The following is a 20,094-nucleotide window of genomic DNA, read 5'->3' as shown; positions in this document are numbered from 1 at the left end:
AGTCTATCACTAATTGTAATGTAGGCAAAAACTAATCCAAGCGACTTGAAGCAAAATAGAAATATAATCTATTGTATGGCCAGAGATTTCAGTTTCTAAGCGTTTTTTAAGAAGTTTTGGGCAACTGGAATTCGATTTAACTGTAAATATTGACAGCTAAGTCTATCACTAATTGTAATGCAGGCAAAAACTATTCCAAGCAATGCCGTAATTTACTGGCTCATCACGTGGCAAGTTAGAGTGGTTGGTGGCAACATATTGCTCATAATATAAAAAAAGCTTGTCAATTCTCATTTAAGATTGGTTCCTTTGCTTTTGATGGGCTCTCTAAGATTTATTCAATTTTCATCGTATTTTAACTTTCACTGTGGACAGATCAAACTTTGAGAGGTCAGTAGCTGGCTCAAAATTAGAGCAAGTTCATTAAAAGAGAGAGGGTATGGGCCAAAATTGGCCACATAGCTCAATCGGTTAGAGCGTGGTGCTAATAACGCCAAGGTTGCGAGTTCGACCCCCGTGCTGGCCATTCCCTTGGCTTTCAGTTCAAAACCAGTGCATTTTGGAAAAAGATTCGTAGGTTTTATCCATACAATGTGTAAAATTAATTTACAAACTTGAAATAACTTGCTTTGACTAAGAGAGTGGCCATGTTACATCGTCGTTAACCTTAAAGTATGACAGAGTAACGAATTGAAGCAAAATAGAAATATAATCTATTTTATGGCCAGAGATTTCAGTTTCTAAGCATTTTTTAAGAAGTTTTGGGCAACTGGAATTCGATATAACTGTAAATATTGACAGCTAAGTCTATCACTAATTGTAATGCAGGCAAAAGCTATTCCAAGCAATGCCGTAATTTACTGGCTCATCACGTGGCAAGTTAGAGTGGTTGGTGGCAACATATTGCTCATAATATAAAAAAAGCTTGTCAATTCTCATTTAAGATTTGTTCCTATGCTTTTGATGGGCTCTCTAAGAATTAGTCAACTTTCAACGTATTTTACCTTTCACTGTGGACAGATCAAGCTTTGAGAGGTCAGTAGCTGGCTCAAAATTAGAGCAAGTTCATTAAAAGAGAGAGGATATGTGGCAAAAGCGGCCGGTTAGCTCAATCGGTTAGAGCGTGGTGCTAATAACGCCAAGGTTGCGGGTTCGACCCCCGTGTTGGCCATTTTTTTTTTGGCTTTCTGTTCACATCCAGTGACTTTTGGAAAAAAATCCGTAGGTTTTATCCATCCAATGTATAAAATTAATTTACAAACTTGAAATAACTTAGTTAGAGTAAGAGAGTGGCCATGTTACATCGTCGTTAACCTTAAAGTATGACAGAGTAACGAATTGAAGTAAAATAGAAATATAATGTATTGTATGGCCAGAGATTTCAGTTTCTAAGCATTTTTTAAGAAGTTTTGGGCAACTGGAATTCGATTTAACTGTAAATATTGACAGCTAAGTCTATCACTAATTGTAATGCAGGCAAAAACTAATCCAAGCAATTACGTAATTTACTGGCTCATCACATGACAAGTTAGAGTGGTTGGTGGCAACATATTGCTCATAATATAAAAAAAGCTTGTCAATTCTCTATTAAGATTGGTTCCTTTGCTTTTGATGGGCTCTCTAAGAATTAGTCAACTTTCATCGTATTTTACCTTTCACTGTGGACAGATCAAGCTTTGAGAGGTCAGTAGCTGGCTCAAAATTAGAGCAAGTTCATTAAACGAGAGAGGATATGGTGAAAAATTGGCTGGTTAGCTCAATCGGTTAGAGCGTGGTGCTAATAATGCCAAGGTTTTGGGTTCGACCCCTGTGCTGGCCATTCCTTTGCTTTCTGTTCACATCCAGTGACTTTTGGAAAAAGATCTGTAGGTTTTATCCATCCAATGTGTAAAATTAATTTACAAACTTGAAATAACTTGCTTAGAGTAAGAGAGTGGCCATGTTACATCGTCGTTAACCTTAAAGTATGACAGAGTAACGAATTGAAGCAAAATAGAAATATAATCTATTGTATGGCCAGAGATTTCAGTTTCTAAGCGTTTTTTAAGAAGTTTTGGGCAACCGGAATTCGATATAACTGTAAATATTGACAGCTAAGTCTATCACTAATAGTAATGCAGGCAAAAACTAATCCAAGCAATGCCGTAATTTACTGGCTCATCACGTGAAAAGTTAGAGTGGTTGGTGGCAACATATTGCTCATAATATAAAAAAGCTTGTCAATTCTCATTTAAGATTGGTTCCTATGCTTTTGATGGGCTCTCTAAGAATTTGTCAACTTTCAACGTATTTTACCTTTTAGGGTATGTGCGCACGTTGCTTTTTACCTGCTTTTTACCTGCTTTTTTGCTGCTTTTTCTTCTGCGCTGTTTAATGCCAAAATGGATGTGTTCTTCTATTCAAGCAAAGTCTATGGGAATTTGGGTTTCTTGTTCACACTATGTTGGTCAAAATGCTGCCTTTTTGTGGCAGAACTTTGGTCAAAAACTCAGCTTTTCAAAGAAGCAACATGTCAATTGTTTTTGCCATTTGGGTTTTGCACTGCAAAGCTGAGTTTTTGACCAAAGTTCTGCCACAAAAAGGCAGCATTTTGACCAACATAGTGTGAACAAGAAACCCAAATTCCCATAGACTTTGCTTGAATAGAAGAACACATCCATTTTGGCATTAAACAGCGCAGAAGAAAAAGCAGCAAAAAAGCAGGTAAAAAGCAGGTAAAAAGCGCACATACCCTCACTGTGGACAGATCAAGCTTTGAGAGGTCAGTAGCTGGCACAAAATTAGAGCAAGTTCATTAAAAAAGAGTAAATATGGGGAAAAAGTGGCCAGTTAGCTCAATCGGTTGGAGCGTGGTGCTAATAATGCCAAGGTTGCGTGTTCGACCCCCGTGCTGGCTATTCCTTTGGCTTTCTGTTCACATCCTGTGACTTTTGGAAAAAGATCCGTGGGTGTTATCCATCCAATGTGTAAAATTAATTTACAAACTTGAAATAACTTGCTTAGAGTAAGAGAGTGGCCATGTTACATCGTCGTTACCTGAAAGTATGACAGAGTAACGAATTGAAGCAAAATAGAAATATAATCTTTTTTATGGCCAGAGATTTCAGTTTCTAAGCGTTTTTTAAGAAGTTTTGGGCAACTGGAATTCGATATAACTGTAAATATTGACAGCTAAGTCTATCACTAATTGTAATGCAGGTGATATAGAAGGGTTAATAGTTTCTCTATTTCTTCATTAAAGATTTATTGTTATTAGTAAGTATATCTGATGGTAGTTCATAGTCATGGAGCCTACGGAATAAGAGACCGGCTCAAGGATTATTATGGTCTCTAAATGTTCTTCTAATCTTCTTCTTATCTCATATGCATGACTCTACATTTTTGTTTTGCTAAAACTTAAAGGTCATATGAGCAACTGGTAAAGTTCAGCTAGAAGTTTTTTTTCTCTTTCTTTTGCAATATCACATTGATCTGTAAATGGTATAAATAAACTGTACTTTCCTTAAATAAACAGAAGAAATTGATCATGCTCACATGGATGCTGGTCTTTTCTCTCCGAGCGCTCGATCTTGATTAGGTCTGAAGAGGCCTAATTCAGAGGACCTCACTGGTGATCCCATAAGCTGACTTGTGACAAAACAGAACAGCTACAACAGTTTTGGTGCCCAACGTGGAGCCGTGGCCAACCAGCCTATTCGGAAGAAGTTTTGGGGACTCTTGAGACAGTGAAATTTCAGCTGCAGCAAGGTGAGAAGCTTTATTCTTACACTTCATTTCACTCTCTCTGATTTCCCGAATATTCTGGGTAAGGCTGTACACACGGTTCAAGAACTCTGGCATCACCAGTGAGTATTGTTTTTTTCATGCATGTCTGAATGAGAGTTGAAATATAGAGTAATAAGATAATCTGTTGTCCGTCCATTAACTGATTGCATAGATTGCATAGTACGGAATTTGGGACAGTCTCTGTATAATTGCATTTGCTGTGTTGCTGTGTTTTGTGTTTTGCTTTGGCCATCTTTGCATCTTTGATGGGCAATACACTGGTCTAGGGATATGTGTTCATAAGTGGTTTCATATTAATGCCTAGATAAAGTAGGCAGGCAATAGGTTGTTGTATATTGATGAGAAGCCTCTGAATAACAAAGTGACAAGTAATTGAGATAAGAGACTTGGTGAAATAATATGTATGTATAAGTCTAATGGTTATAGGCTATACTGTGGACTGTGAAAAGATGTTCCGGTTGTGACATGTCACAGGGCATAGCCATATAGAGTATTTGAGTGGATACCTGACATATGTATTTTTTCCCATCAGTGTCAAGAGCGGTTTAGATAATTTTATTTGCATGTGAGGTTAACTGATCCTTGGAAGGTGTATTGTTACATATGTTTCTAGAATCAAGTGCTGTGAAGGTATATAAGTAGTCTCAATTTTCTGCAGGGATTGTGTATTATACCAGTGGGTATTAGGATTGTGTTTTGGAAGCTGAATCTGAACGAGATAACACTCTTGCTAAACAAACTGTGCGCTACTGACATTCTTTTGGGAGGGGTCAAGTGAACAGCTGCGCGATTTTCTGCCCTTTGTGAGAAGTCAGCTCTGTTAATTGTATTGGTTTAACTCTAGTTTACGTTCGTTGCTGGAATACTCTGTAAAGGACCAGCATGAAGTACCCAACTGCACATCAGATTTGAAGAAGTGGGTTAGAGAGCCGTGTGGCCTTCCCACTTACATGGAGGTGGTCTAGCAGGTGAGAGGACTATCACACCTGGTCCTTCCTGCTTTAGTCATCTGGTCTATTGGGTGAGAGGTGTTTTTAACCCTTCCCAATACGCCCTACAAGTGTAGCAGGTCAAAGTGAATGCTGATTGAGCCTTCTTGCTACCACTTGAGAGCCCATTCTGACTTGCCAGGAGACGTGTGGCCTGTTAACAAGGTTCAGGGACACTGAGAGGGCATTTGCTGAAAGGTGGGCTGTGTGGGAATAAGTTGAAGCCATGGGCAACTTGTTCAGTGTGCAGCGTGGGGCTCCAGCAGGATCCAAAACAGCCAAACAGATAGTGCAAGAAAGAGAAGGCAAAGAAGCAGTGAAAAAATGTCAGACCGATACTCAAAAAGGCAGACATGCCAGAGTACGGATGTTTGGATGTTGAGAAATGGCACAGATTCAGGGAAGAAAAGAGAGGTTGGATAAAAGATAAGAGAGTAGAGCAACAAGTAAATAATAGGTGTCGTGTGGCTGAAGAGGTGCAGCATTGTGGATATAAAGAGACCACAGCGGGAGATAAGGTGTATTATGAATGTTTTAATGCACCAAAAGCAGGAATTGTGACTGCTACCGCCCCCCCTTCACATAAGCAGAAACCCAGACCAGATGAATGGACTTGTAAACATTGTAGTCAGAAAAACCCAGACTGGAGAGGTACTTGTGCTACGTGTAATGTTACTCGCCCTAGGCAGATTGCACTAAATCCTGTTCGAACCAGGTCACATGTGATGACAGAGGACGCTGACACTGAGACAGAGGTAGTGAAGGAATTGAGTTTTACGGAGGAAGCTGACGGTGAGGAAAGAAAAGAACTCCCTGGGACCAGTACAAAAAAATCAGATGCATCCCGACCGAGGAAGGTCACAAGAATCAGACAGACACAGGAATATTACCCCTGGAGCCCCTCTGACCAGCTAGCTATGTTGAAACAGTTACCTGACCCTGAAAACCAACCTTTCCCATTTTACAGGCAAATACAGACAATACAGGTGACTTATAAATGCACTTGGTCAGACCTCGAGAGTTTGGTGACTGCAAAGGCAGGTGACGTGCTGGGACACATAATTAAGACGCATACTGATATGATAAAGGAGCAATCATGGATCATGGATATTCAGTCTGAGAGGTCTGGAATGACGTACTGTGAGGCATTGAAAGGATGGGCTACAAAGAAACAGACAGAGCAGTCTGTACTGATGACTGACGTGACACAGCAAAAAGGGGAGAGTATAGAGACGTACTTTGGGAGGTTACAGCTGAAGTGGACAGACATGGGGTACAGTGCAAGAAACGACCTTGATATCAAAATATTGGTGAATGCATTCATTGACGGTATGAATAAGTTTTTACGAGAAGCAGTACAGACGGCCAGACCTGAGTGGAGAAACATGGACCCAACAGACCTTCTGCAAGTAGCTAAGGGGGTTGAACTGACAAAATGCAAGCGACCAGTTATGTATGCTAGAGCACAAGGAAGACAGTGGAAGCAGAGGGGGGGGCACCAAGTGACCGAGCGACCGTACAGTGCTGGAATTGTGGACAGAATGGACATTATGCCAGACAGTGCAAAAACTCCAAAAAGGAGAGTGAGCAGACTGATTTCCCTCCTCCCTTGCCTCTGACCTAGGAAACTGGCAACCCAGTGACAAATGTGTACCCTGTTTTCGTTCCCTCAGGACCTGGTCCCACCTTACTTACGACCATAACCATGCCAGGGGGGAAAGAGGCAGAATTTTTAATTGACACTGGGGCAGCCGCCACTGTGGTACATAAAGACCTGATAAAGCCAGATATGATCACTGACGAGACTGTGGAGTGTGTCGGGGTGGAGGGATTGGTGTCTGAAACTCCCTTGACAAAACAGATGAAGCTGAGATTACAAGATAGCCAGGAAATTCTCACAAAGCTTATTGCTAGTGAAAACACTCCTATGAATTTGCTGGGGGCTGATGTGTTAAGTGCTATCCAGGCTACCATACAATACACCCCAGAAGGTATTACAGTCACAAGTCCCCTCTCTGACAAACACTTGTGCAAGATTGCAGCAATGGTGTACATGTCCAAATCTGCGAGAGTGTCCGATACCAGAACTAGTGAAGACATAGCAATGCAACAAGTTCCAGACATTGTATGGGCAAAGGGAAAAACTGATGTTGGTCGGCTTCCTATTCCCCCAGTCATGATAAAATTAAAAGAAGGCTCCACTCCTCCTTGTTTAAAACAGTATCCCTTAAGCCCAGCCAAATCAATGGCCCTGACCAGAGATATAAGAGAATACGTGGAAGCAGGGGCTCTAGTACAAAGGTCCTCCCCCTGTAACACTCCCTTGTATCCAATCAAGAAAAAAGGGCCCAAAGGTTCCCCTGACACGTACAGAATGGTGCATGATTTGAGAGTGTAACACCAATTGTTCCAAACCCACATACCTTACTGTCACAAATCCCAGGGACCTCCAAATGTTTTACAGTAATTGATTTGGCAAATGCATTTTTCTCTGTGCCTCTACACCCTGACTGTCAGTATCTTTTTGCCTTCACACATGAGGGGAAACAGTACATGTGGACAGTCCTCCCGCAAGGAGGAATGAATTCACCTACCATTTATTCCACAGCTATGGCAGGAATTCTGGAACAGTGGCAACCGCCTCATCCACAGGTTACGCTATTGCAGTACGTGGATGAACTTTTGCTCTGCTGTCCAGACCAGACGTCCTGCAAGGAAGCCACAATTTCTTTGCTGTGTTTTCTGGCAGAGAATGGTTGCAAAGTTTCACGTGAGAAATTACAGTACTGTAAGCAAAAGGTAACCTTTTTGGGTCACTGTATCTCTGAAGGTACGAGACACCTGACTGAGGAGAGAAAACAAGCAGTCCAAAATCTCTCCTTACCCAGGTCCCACCGGCAACTGCGCACCTTTTTGGGCTTAGTGTCATACTGCAGGCCTTGGATAAGGTCTGCCTCGCAAATGATGCAACCCCTCTATGATTGTCTGTCATCTGACCCCTTTGACCTCACTCAGGAAGCTATTGATTCCTTTCATTCCCTTAAACTACTCATTGTATCTGCCCCGGCCCTGGGTATTCCAAATTACGATCAACCATTTTTCTTGTTTTGCACAGAACAGGGAGGGCATGCGACAGCCGTCCTCACACAGCAACATGGTGACAAACAAAGACCAATAGCTTACTACTCAGCGTGATTGGACCCAGTTGTCAGAGGGTCACCCACATGTGTCCGTGCTGTAGCAGCTGCTGCAGTACTGCTAGGGAAAGCTTGCGAGATCACATTGACATTTCCCTTAACAATTTACTCCCCGCATGACATCCATGCTATACTTGTGCAAGTCCAACCGAAACACCTGTCTATGGCCAGACAGCTCAGACTTGAATGTGCCCTTCTGATTCCTGAGTAGGTCTCCCTCAAGAGGTGTAATGTTCTGAATCCAGCCACTCTTTTGCCAGTAGATTCAGAAAAGGGGGAATTGGTGACAATGGTAGCAAGTGAGGATGAATACTTTGACATGACGCATGAACATGACTGCATAGAGCTGATGAGTCAGGAGACAGCAGGTTTTCCACATGTCTATGATACACCTATTACTAATGCAGATTTTGAGTTTTTTGTAGATGGCTCCAGATATCACCTGGATGGGAGATTCTACACTGGATATGCAGTAGTATCCTCACATGAGGTAATCCGAGCTGAACCACTCCCGCCGCACATGTCCGCGCAGGAGGCGGAGCTAACAGCGCTCATTGAGGCGTGTAGAGCGGGGTCAGGTAGGAAAATTAATGTTTATTCAGACTCAAAGTATGGATTTGGGATCTGTCATGATTTTGGCCCTATCTGGAGAAGTAGAGCTTTTCTTACGTCAGCTGGTAAGCCTATTAAAAATGCAGAATTGGTAAAACGGTTAATGGAGGCACTAATGTTACCAGTCCAGGTTGGCATCATTAAGGTGAAAGCACACACAAAAGGTGACTCACTGGAGGTAGCGGGCAATAGAAGGGCGGATGCAGCTGCGAAAGCAGCTGCAAAGAGGCCTAGGGATCAGAGGATAGTGGCAGGGAGCCAGCAAGTCCCAGCCACAGTGAGTCTGGATGTCCTGAAATCCCTCCAGCATCAGGCTGCCCAAACAGAGAAGGAACACTGGGAGAAAATGGGAGCTGGGCTGAACTCGAATGGAGTATGGGAAAGTAAGGATAGGTTGTGTTTACCAAGGTCCCTGTTCCCTATGATGGCACAAGCAACACCCAGACCGCTCTATCCATTTCAACGACTGCAAATAGACTACATACAACTACCCAAGGTAGGAGTGTATGAATACGTCCTGGTATGTGTAGATCTCTTCTCAGGATGGGTTGAGGCCTATCCAGTAAAATGTGCAAATGCTAAAACAACTGCAGAAAAACTGCGTTTTTTAAGAAGTTTTGGGCAACTGGAATTCGATTTAACTGTAAATATTGACAGCTAAGTCTATCACTAATTGTAATGCAGGCAAAAACTATTCCAAGCAATGCCGTAATTTACTGGCTCATCACGTGGCAAGTTAGAGTGGTTGGTGGCAACATATTGCTCATAATATAAAAAAAGCTTGTCAATTCTCATTTAAGATTGGTTCCTTTGCTTTTGATGGGCTCTCTAAGAATTAGTCAACTTTCAACGTATTTTACCTTTCACTGTGGACAGATCAAGCTTTTAGAGGTCAGTAGCTGGCTCAAAATTAGAGCAAGTTCATTAAAAGAGAGAGGATATGGGGCAAAAGTGGCCGGTTAGCTCAATCGGTTAGAGCATGGTGCTAATAACGCCAAGGTTGCAGGTTTGACCCCCGTGCTGGCAATTCCTTTGGCTTTCTGTTCACATCCAGTGACTTTTGGAAAAAGATTCGTAGGTTTTATCCATACAATGTGTAAAATTAATTTACAAACTTGAAATAACTTGCTTTGACTAAGAGAGTGGCCATGTTACATCGTCGTTAACCTTAAAGTATGACAGAGTAACGAATTGAAGCAAAATAGAAATATAATCTATTTTATGGCCAGAGATTTCAGTTTCTAAGCATTTTTTAAGAAGTTTTGGGCAACTGGAATTCGATATAACTGTAAATATTGACAGCTAAGTCTATCACTAATTGTAATGCAGGCAAAAGCTATTCCAAGCAATGCCGTAATTTACTGGCTCATCACGTGGCAAGTTAGAGTGGTTGGTGGCAACATATTGCTCATAATATAAAAAAAGCTTGTCAATTCTCATTTAAGATTTGTTCCTATGCTTTTGATGGGCTCTCTAAGAATTAGTCAACTTTCAACGTATTTTACCTTTCACTGTGGACAGATCAAGCTTTGAGAGGTCAGTAGCTGGCTCAAAATTAGAGCAAGTTCATTAAAAGAGAGAGGATATGTGGCAAAAGCGGCTGGTTAGCTCAATCGGTTAGAGCGTGGTGCTAATAACGCCAAGGTTGCGGGTTCGACCCCCGTGTTGGCCATTTTTTTTTTGGCTTTCTGTTCACATCCAGTGACTTTTGGAAAAAAATCCGTAGGTTTTATCCATCCAATGTGTAAAATTAATTTACAAACTTGAAATAACTTAGTTAGAGTAAGAGAGTGGCCATGTTACATCGTCGTTAACCTTAAAGTATGACAGAGTAACGAATTGAAGTAAAATAGAAATATAATGTATTGTATGGCCAGAGATTTCAGTTTCTAAGCATTTTTTAAGAAGTTTTGGGCAACTGGAATTCAATTTAACTGTAAATATTGACAGCTAAGTCTATCACTAATTGTAATGCAGGCAAAAACTAATCCAAGCAATTACGTAATTTACTGGCTCATCACATGACAAGTTAGAGTGGTTGGTGGCAACATATTGCTCATAATATAAAAAAAGCTTGTCAATTCTCTATTAAGATTGGTTCCTTTGCTTTTGATGGGCTCTCTAAGAATTAGTCAACTTTCATCGTATTTTACCTTTCACTGTGGACAGATCAAGCTTTGAGAGGTCAGTAGCTGGCTCAAAATTAGAGCAAGTTCATTAAACGAGAGAGGATATGGTGAAAAATTGGCTGGTTAGCTCAATCGGTTAGAGCGTGGTGCTAATAATGCCAAGGTTTTGGGTTCGACCCCTGTGCTGGCCATTCCTTTGCTTTCTGTTCACATCCAGTGACTTTTGGAAAAAGATCTGTAGGTTTTATCCATCCAATGTGTAAAATTAATTTACAAACTTGAAATAACTTGCTTAGAGTAAGAGAGTGGCCATGTTACATCGTCGTTAACCTTAAAGTATGACAGAGTAACGAATTGAAGCAAAATAGAAATATAATCTATTGTATGGCCAGAGATTTCAGTTTCTAAGCGTTTTTTAAGAAGTTTTGGGCAACCGGAATTCGATATAACTGTAAATATTGACAGCTAAGTCTATCACTAATAGTAATGCAGGCAAAAACTAATCCAAGCAATGCCGTAATTTACTGGCTCATCACGTGAAAAGTTAGAGTGGTTGGTGGCAACATATTGCTCATAATATAAAAAAGCTTGTCAATTCTCATTTAAGATTGGTTCCTATGCTTTTGATGGGCTCTCTAAGAATTTGTCAACTTTCAACGTATTTTACCTTTTAGGGTATGTGCGCACGTTGCTTTTTACCTGCTTTTTACCTGCTTTTTTGCTGCTTTTTCTTCTGCGCTGTTTAATGCCAAAATGGATGTGTTCTTCTATTCAAGCAAAGTCTATGGGAATTTGGGTTTCTTGTTCACACTATGTTGGTCAAAATGCTGCCTTTTTGTGGCAGAACTTTGGTCAAAAACTCAGCTTTTCAAAGAAGCAACATGTCAATTGTTTTTGCCATTTGGGTTTTGCACTGCAAAGCTGAGTTTTTGACCAAAGTTCTGCCACAAAAAGGCAGCATTTTGACCAACATAGTGTGAACAAGAAACCCAAATTCCCATAGACTTTGCTTGAATAGAAGAACACATCCATTTTGGCATTAAACAGCGCAGAAGAAAAAGCAGCAAAAAAGCAGGTAAAAAGCAGGTAAAAAGCGCACATACCCTCACTGTGGACAGATCAAGCTTTGAGAGGTCAGTAGCTGGCACAAAATTAGAGCAAGTTCATTAAAAAAGAGTAAATGTGGGGAAAAAGTGGCCAGTTATCTCAATCGGTTGGAGCGTGGTGCTAATAATGCCAAGGTTGCGTGTTCGACCCCCGTGCTGGCTATTCCTTTGGCTTTCTGTTCACATCCTGTGACTTTTGGAAAAAGATCCGTGGGTGTTATCCATCCAATGTGTAAAATTAATTTACAAACTTGAAATAACTTGCTTAGAGTAAGAGAGTGGCCATGTTACATCGTCGTTACCTGAAAGTATGACAGAGTAACGAATTGAAGCAAAATAGAAATATAATCTTTTTTATGGCCAGAGATTTCAGTTTCTAAGCGTTTTTTAAGAAGTTTTGGGCAACTGGAATTCGATATAACTGTAAATATTGACAGCTAAGTCTATCACTAATTGTAATGCAGGTGATATAGAAGGGTTAATAGTTTCTCTATTTCTTCATTAAAGATTTATTGTTATTAGTAAGTATATCTGATGGTAGTTCATAGTCATGGAGCCTACGGAATAAGAGACCGGCTCAAGGATTATTATGGTCTCTAAATGTTCTTCTAATCTTCTTCTTATCTCATATGCATGACTCTACATTTTTGTTTTGCTAAAACTTAAAGGTCATATGAGCAACTGGTAAAGTTCAGCTAGAAGTTTTTTTTCTCTTTCTTTTGCAATATCACATTGATCTGTAAATGGTATAAATAAACTGTACTTTCCTTAAATAAACAGAAGAAATTGATCATGCTCACATGGATGCTGGTCTTTTCTCTCCGAGCGCTCGATCTTGATTAGGTCTGAAGAGGCCTAATTCAGAGGACCTCACTGGTGATCCCATAAGCTGACTTGTGACAAAACAGAACAGCTACAACAGTTTTGGTGCCCAACGTGGAGCCGTGGCCAACCAGCCTATTCGGAAGAAGTTTTGGGGACTCTTGAGACAGTGAAATTTCAGCTGCAGCAAGGTGAGAAGCTTTATTCTTACACTTCATTTCACTCTCTCTGATTTCCCGAATATTCTGGGTAAGGCTGTACACACGGTTCAAGAACTCTGGCATCACCAGTGAGTATTGTTTTTTTCATGCATGTCTGAATGAGAGTTGAAATATAGAGTAATAAGATAATCTGTTGTCCGTCCATTAACTGATTGCATAGATTGCATAGTACGGAATTTGGGACAGTCTCTGTATAATTGCATTTGCTGTGTTGCTGTGTTTTGTGTTTTGCTTTGGCCATCTTTGCATCTTTGATGGGCAATACACTGGTCTAGGGATATGTGTTCATAAGTGGTTTCATATTAATGCCTAGATAAAGTAGGCAGGCAATAGGTTGTTGTATATTGATGAGAAGCCTCTGAATAACAAAGTGACAAGTAATTGAGATAAGAGACTTGGTGAAATAATATGTATGTATAAGTCTAATGGTTATAGGCTATACTGTGGACTGTGAAAAGATGTTCCGGTTGTGACATGTCACAGGGCATAGCCATATAGAGTATTTGAGTGGATACCTGACATATGTATTTTTTCCCATCAGTGTCAAGAGCGGTTTAGATAATTTTATTTGCATGTGAGGTTAACTGATCCTTGGAAGGTGTATTGTTACATATGTTTCTAGAATCAAGTGCTGTGAAGGTATATAAGTAGTCTCAATTTTCTGCAGGGATTGTGTATTATACCAGTGGGTATTAGGATTGTGTTTTGGAAGCTGAATCTGAACGAGATAACACTCTTGCTAAACAAACTGTGCGCTACTGACATTCTTTTGGGAGGGGTCAAGTGAACAGCTGCGCGATTTTCTGCCCTTTGTGAGAAGTCAGCTCTGTTAATTGTATTGGTTTAACTCTAGTTTACGTTCGTTGCTGGAATACTCTGTAAAGGACCAGCATGAAGTACCCAACTGCACATCAGATTTGAAGAAGTGGGTTAGAGAGCCGTGTGGCCTTCCCACTTACATGGAGGTGGTCTAGCAGGTGAGAGGACTATCACACCTGGTCCTTCCTGCTTTAGTCATCTGGTCTATTGGGTGAGAGGTGTTTTTAACCCTTCCCAATACGCCCTACAAGTGTAGCAGGTCAAAGTGAATGCTGATTGAGCCTTCTTGCTACCACTTGAGAGCCCATTCTGACTTGCCAGGAGACGTGTGGCCTGTTAACAAGGTTCAGGGACACTGAGAGGGCATTTGCAGAAAGGTGGGCTGTGTGGGAATAAGTTGAAGCCATGGGCAACTTGTTCAGTGTGCAGCGTGGGGCTCCAGCAGGATCCAAAACAGCCAAACAGATAGTGCAAGAAAGAGAAGGCAAAGAAGCAGTGAAAAAATGTCAGACCGATACTCAAAAAGGCAGACATGCCAGAGTACGGATGTTTGGATGTTGAGAAATGGCACAGATTCAGGGAAGAAAAGAGAGGTTGGATAAAAGATAAGAGAGTAGAGCAACAAGTAAATAATAGGTGTCGTGTGGCTGAAGAGGTGCAGCATTGTGGATATAAAGAGACCACAGCGGGAGATAAGGTGTATTATGAATGTTTTAATGCACCAAAAGCAGGAATTGTGACTGCTACCGCCCCCCCTTCACATAAGCAGAAACCCAGACCAGATGAATGGACTTGTAAACATTGTAGTCAGAAAAACCCAGACTGGAGAGGTACTTGTGCTACGTGTAATGTTACTCGCCCTAGGCAGATTGCACTAAATCCTGTTCGAACCAGGTCACATGTGATGACAGAGGACGCTGACACTGAGACAGAGGTAGTGAAGGAATTGAGTTTTACGGAGGAAGCTGACGGTGAGGAAAGAAAAGAACTCCCTGGGACCAGTACAAAAAAATCAGATGCATCCCGACCGAGGAAGGTCACAAGAATCAGACAGACACAGGAATATTACCCCTGGAGCCCCTCTGACCAGCTAGCTATGTTGAAACAGTTACCTGACCCTGAAAACCAACCTTTCCCATTTTACAGGCAAATACAGACAATACAGGTGACTTATAAATGCACTTGGTCAGACCTCGAGAGTTTGGTGACTGCAAAGGCAGGTGACGTGCTGGGACACATAATTAAGACGCATACTGATATGATAAAGGAGCAATCATGGATCATGGATATTCAGTCTGAGAGGTCTGGAATGACGTACTGTGAGGCATTGAAAGGATGGGCTACAAAGAAACAGACAGAGCAGTCTGTACTGATGACTGACGTGACACAGCAAAAAGGGGAGAGTATAGAGACGTACTTTGGGAGGTTACAGCTGAAGTGGACAGACATGGGGTACAGTGCAAGAAACGACCTTGATATCAAAATATTGGTGAATGCATTCATTGACGGTATGAATAAGTTTTTACGAGAAGCAGTACAGACGGCCAGACCTGAGTGGAGAAACATGGACCCAACAGACCTTCTGCAAGTAGCTAAGGGGGTTGAACTGACAAAATGCAAGCGACCAGTTATGTATGCTAGAGCACAAGGAAGACAGTGGAAGCAGAGGGGGGGGGCACCAAGTGACCGAGCGACCGTACAGTGCTGGAATTGTGGACAGAATGGACATTATGCCAGACAGTGCAAAAACTCCAAAAAGGAGAGTGAGCAGACTGATTTCCCTCCTCCCTTGCCTCTGACCTAGGAAACTGGCAACCCAGTGACAAATGTGTACCCTGTTTTCGTTCCCTCAGGACCTGGTCCCACCTTACTTACGACCATAACCATGCCAGGGGGGAAAGAGGCAGAATTTTTAATTGACACTGGGGCAGCCGCCACTGTGGTACATAAAGACCTGATAAAGCCAGATATGATCACTGACGAGACTGTGGAGTGTGTCGGGGTGGAGGGATTGGTGTCTGAAACTCCCTTGACAAAACAGATGAAGCTGAGATTACAAGATAGCCAGGAAATTCTCACAAAGCTTATTGCTAGTGAAAACACTCCTATGAATTTGCTGGGGGCTGATGTGTTAAGTGCTATCCAGGCTACCATACAATACACCCCAGAAGGTATTACAGTCACAAGTCCCCTCTCTGACAAACACTTGTGCAAGATTGCAGCAATGGTGTACATGTCCAAATCTGCGAGAGTGTCCGATACCAGAACTAGTGAAGACATAGCAATGCAACAAGTTCCAGACATTGTATGGGCAAAGGGAAAAACTGATGTTGGTCGGCTTCCTATTCCCCCAGTCATGATAAAATTAAAAGAAGGCTCCACTCCTCCTTGTTTAAAACAGTATCCCTTAAGCCCAGCCAAATCAATGGCCCTGACCAGAGATATAAGAGAATACGTGGAAGCAGGGGCTCTAGTACAAAGGTCCTCCCCCTGTAACACTCCCTTGTATCCAATCAAGAAAAAAGGGCCCAAAGGTTCCCCTGACACGTACAGAATGGTGCATGATTTGAGAGTGTAACACCAATTGTTCCAAACCCACATACCTTACTGTCACAAATCCCAGGGACCTCCAAATGTTTTACAGTAATTGATTTGGCAAATGCATTTTTCTCTGTGCCTCTACACCCTGACTGTCAGTATCTTTTTGCCTTCACACATGAGGGGAAACAGTACATGTGGACAGTCCTCCCGCAAGGAGGAATGAATTCACCTACCATTTATTCCACAGCTATGGCAGGAATTCTGGAACAGTGGCAACCGCCTCATCCACAGGTTACGCTATTGCAGTACGTGGATGAACTTTTGCTCTGCTGTCCAGACCAGACGTCCTGCAAGGAAGCCACAATTTCTTTGCTGTGTTTTCTGGCAGAGAATGGTTGCAAAGTTTCACGTGAGAAATTACAGTACTGTAAGCAAAAGGTAACCTTTTTGGGTCACTGTATCTCTGAAGGTACGAGACACCTGACTGAGGAGAGAAAACAAGCAGTCCAAAATCTCTCCTTACCCAGGTCCCACCGGCAACTGCGCACCTTTTTGGGCTTAGTGTCATACTGCAGGCCTTGGATAAGGTCTGCCTCGCAAATGATGCAACCCCTCTATGATTGTCTGTCATCTGACCCCTTTGACCTCACTCAGGAAGCTATTGATTCCTTTCATTCCCTTAAACTACTCATTGTATCTGCCCCGGCCCTGGGTATTCCAAATTATGATCAACCATTTTTCTTGTTTTGCACAGAACAGGGAGGGCATGCGACAGCCGTCCTCACACAGCAACATGGTGACAAACAAAGACCAATAGCTTACTACTCAGCGTGATTGGACCCAGTTGTCAGAGGGTCACCCACATGTGTCCGTGCTGTAGCAGCTGCTGCAGTACTGCTAGGGAAAGCTTGCGAGATCACATTGACATTTCCCTTAACAATTTACTCCCCGCATGACATCCATGCTATACTTGTGCAAGTCCAACCGAAACACCTGTCTATGGCCAGACAGCTCAGACTTGAATGTGCCCTTCTGATTCCTGAGTAGGTCTCCCTCAAGAGGTGTAATGTTCTGAATCCAGCCACTCTTTTGCCAGTAGATTCAGAAAAGGGGGAATTGGTGACAATGGTAGCAAGTGAGGATGAATACTTTGACATGACGCATGAACATGACTGCATAGAGCTGATGAGTCAGGAGACAGCAGGTTTTCCACATGTCTATGATACACCTATTACTAATGCAGATTTTGAGTTTTTTGTAGATGGCTCCAGATATCACCTGGATGGGAGATTCTACACTGGATATGCAGTAGTATCCTCACATGAGGTAATCCGAGCTGAACCACTCCCGCCGCACATGTCCGCGCAGGAGGCGGAGCTAACAGCGCTCATTGAGGCGTGTAGAGCGGGGTCAGGTAGGAAAATTAATGTTTATTCAGACTCAAAGTATGGATTTGGGATCTGTCATGATTTTGGCCCTATCTGGAGAAGTAGAGCTTTTCTTACGTCAGCTGGTAAGCCTATTAAAAATGCAGAATTGGTAAAACGGTTAATGGAGGCACTAATGTTACCAGTCCAGGTTGGCATCATTAAGGTGAAAGCACACACAAAAGGTGACTCACTGGAGGTAGCGGGCAATAGAAGGGCGGATGCAGCTGCGAAAGCAGCGGCAAAGAGGCCTAGGGATCAGAGGATAGTGGCAGGGAGCCAGCAAGTCCCAGCCACAGTGAGTCTGGATGTCCTGAAATCCCTCCAGCATCAGGCTGCCCAAACAGAGAAGGAACACTGGGAGAAAATGGGAGCTGGGCTGAACTCGAATGGAGTATGGGAAAGTAAGGATAGGTTGTGTTTACCAAGGTCCCTGTTCCCTATGATGGCACAAGCAACACCCAGACCGCTCTATCCGTTTCAACGACTGCAAATAGACTACATACAACTACCCAAGGTAGGAGTGTATGAATACGTCCTGGTATGTGTAGATCTCTTCTCAGGATGGGTTGAGGCCTATCCAGTAAAATGTGCAAATGCTAAAACAACTGCAGAAAAACTGATGAAGGAACTAGTCTGTCGGTATGGCATCCCAGAAGCCATAGAAAGTGACAGGGGTACACACTTCACTGGAGAAATAATGAGGGACATTATGCAGGCCCTGGGAATAGAGCAGGCATTCCATACCCCTTATCATCCACAGAGCAGTGGAAAAGTAGAGAGATTAAACGGGACACTTAAACTAAAAATTCAAAAGGCCATGGCAGAGACAGGAAAGAATTGGGTACAGTGCTTATCCCTGGCACTCTTTTCAGTCAGACACACTCCAAATAGAAAGACAGGCTTGTCTCCTTTTGAAGTCCTTTTTGGTAGTGCCCCAAAAACAGGTCTCTACTTTCCACAAGTGTTACAGATGCAGCACGGCACTATGACAGCCTACGTCCAGGCCTTACAGGAAAGACTTAATGTGGTGCATAAACATGTCTTTTCATCCATTCCAGATCCCAATGCAAGTGCAGATGTGCATCAGCTGAATCCAGGTGATTGGGTGGTCGTGCGCAGACACGTGAGAAGGAGCCTAGATCCACGCTTTGATGGCCCATTCCAAGTCCAGCTGACCACATCCACCTCAGTGAAACTTGAGGGAAAACCCACCTGGATCCACGCCAGTCACTGTAAAAAGGTCACTCCACCGGCAGAATGACAGTTTTGCTAATTATCCTGCTAGGTGTAGCAGGGTTGCTGCACCAAACAAAGACACTGAGCGAACTTTTAACTACGGACTGGGATAATAAACTCATTCGCCACCATATTTCTCTTACTGAGGACATGGAAGGAGAAAAGCCAAAAGACTGTTGGATCTGCACACACAGTCCTATTTCTTCAAAGACTATGCCTTATTTAGCCTTACCTCTGGAACCACAGGAGGTGTTGGTACCAGACTGTATACACAATGAAACCTGGACTGAATCTAGATTTTTGGGAGAAGATGTACCTCGTGATGTATCTGCTACATTGACTATAGTTGGATGGGTCACTAAACCCTGGTTCCAGCCAAATATCACACGACCCGATGGATACTCGTGGTGGATGGAATACGATTCAGACAAGGGCATAATTGCCAAAATAAAGACTAAGATTCCTCATTCGGGCCCCATTCCTCATGATGGATTATGGTTCAGTCTTCAATACAATGGTGTTGGAAATTGTGGAAAAGACAATAACTGTTTCTATATACATACACATGACTCAACCAAGGACAATGAGACAGTATATCAGAAGGGTATTGAGGGCTGTACATCATCATTTATTAGACGGACTTTTAGGAGGGAGCGGGGTAGCTGTATCTCGGGTATGACCGGAAAACAAATGAACAATACATGGTGTGCTCATAAAGTCATGAAGGGGCTTCTGAATCTGCTTTATTGTGTACAAAGTCAAACTCACTTTTGTATTTTCCCAGAGGGAGTGTTTTTGGTTTGTGGGAATCGTGCTCACAAGTGGGTGAGCCCTGACATGAGAGGGGTCTGCACACTTGCCAGACTAACACCTGCCACTTTCATAGTCCCTCATAGTGAAGTAGATGTAGCAGCTGTCCCAATTCATACCTTGTATAAACGAGCAGCAGATAATAAGCCCCGGCCAAATGGTAGGCCTCATGTAGTAGAAATGGGAAAAGCAAATAAGGTATTTAGTGCTATTTTCATACACCCTTTCTTAATGCAAATGTGGGACAAGCTAGTAGAGTCCACTGACTACCTGGATGATCAAATTTTTCGGGTTCTTGAGATTCTAAATGCTACCAATGCTATACAAAAACAATTAATTGTAGTCACTAACCAGCATACTATAGTGCTAGACTTTGTGACAGCAAAAGACGGCGGA

The 20,094-nt window shown here is 42.4% G+C and overlaps 2 non-coding genes across 2 annotated transcripts; both read left to right on the top strand.

The window, feature by feature from the left end:
• Positions 1–1,097: 1,097 nt before the first annotated feature.
• TRNAI-AAU (transfer RNA isoleucine (anticodon AAU)) lies at positions 1,098–1,171 on the top strand. Its single transcript has one exon. It is a non-coding gene; the product is annotated as a tRNA-Ile (tRNA).
• A 9,011-nt stretch (positions 1,172–10,182) lies between these two features.
• On the top strand, positions 10,183–10,256 carry TRNAI-AAU (transfer RNA isoleucine (anticodon AAU)). Its single transcript has one exon. It is a non-coding gene; the product is annotated as a tRNA-Ile (tRNA).
• The last annotated feature ends 9,838 nt before the right edge of the window (positions 10,257–20,094 follow it).

Source organism: Anomaloglossus baeobatrachus, chromosome 4 (genome assembly GCF_048569485.1).
Source record: "Anomaloglossus baeobatrachus isolate aAnoBae1 chromosome 4, aAnoBae1.hap1, whole genome shotgun sequence".
Lineage (NCBI taxonomy): Eukaryota > Metazoa > Chordata > Amphibia > Anura > Aromobatidae > Anomaloglossus > Anomaloglossus baeobatrachus.
Note: the sequence above shows the minus strand (reverse complement) of the source record. Positions and strands in the feature narration are given on the sequence as shown.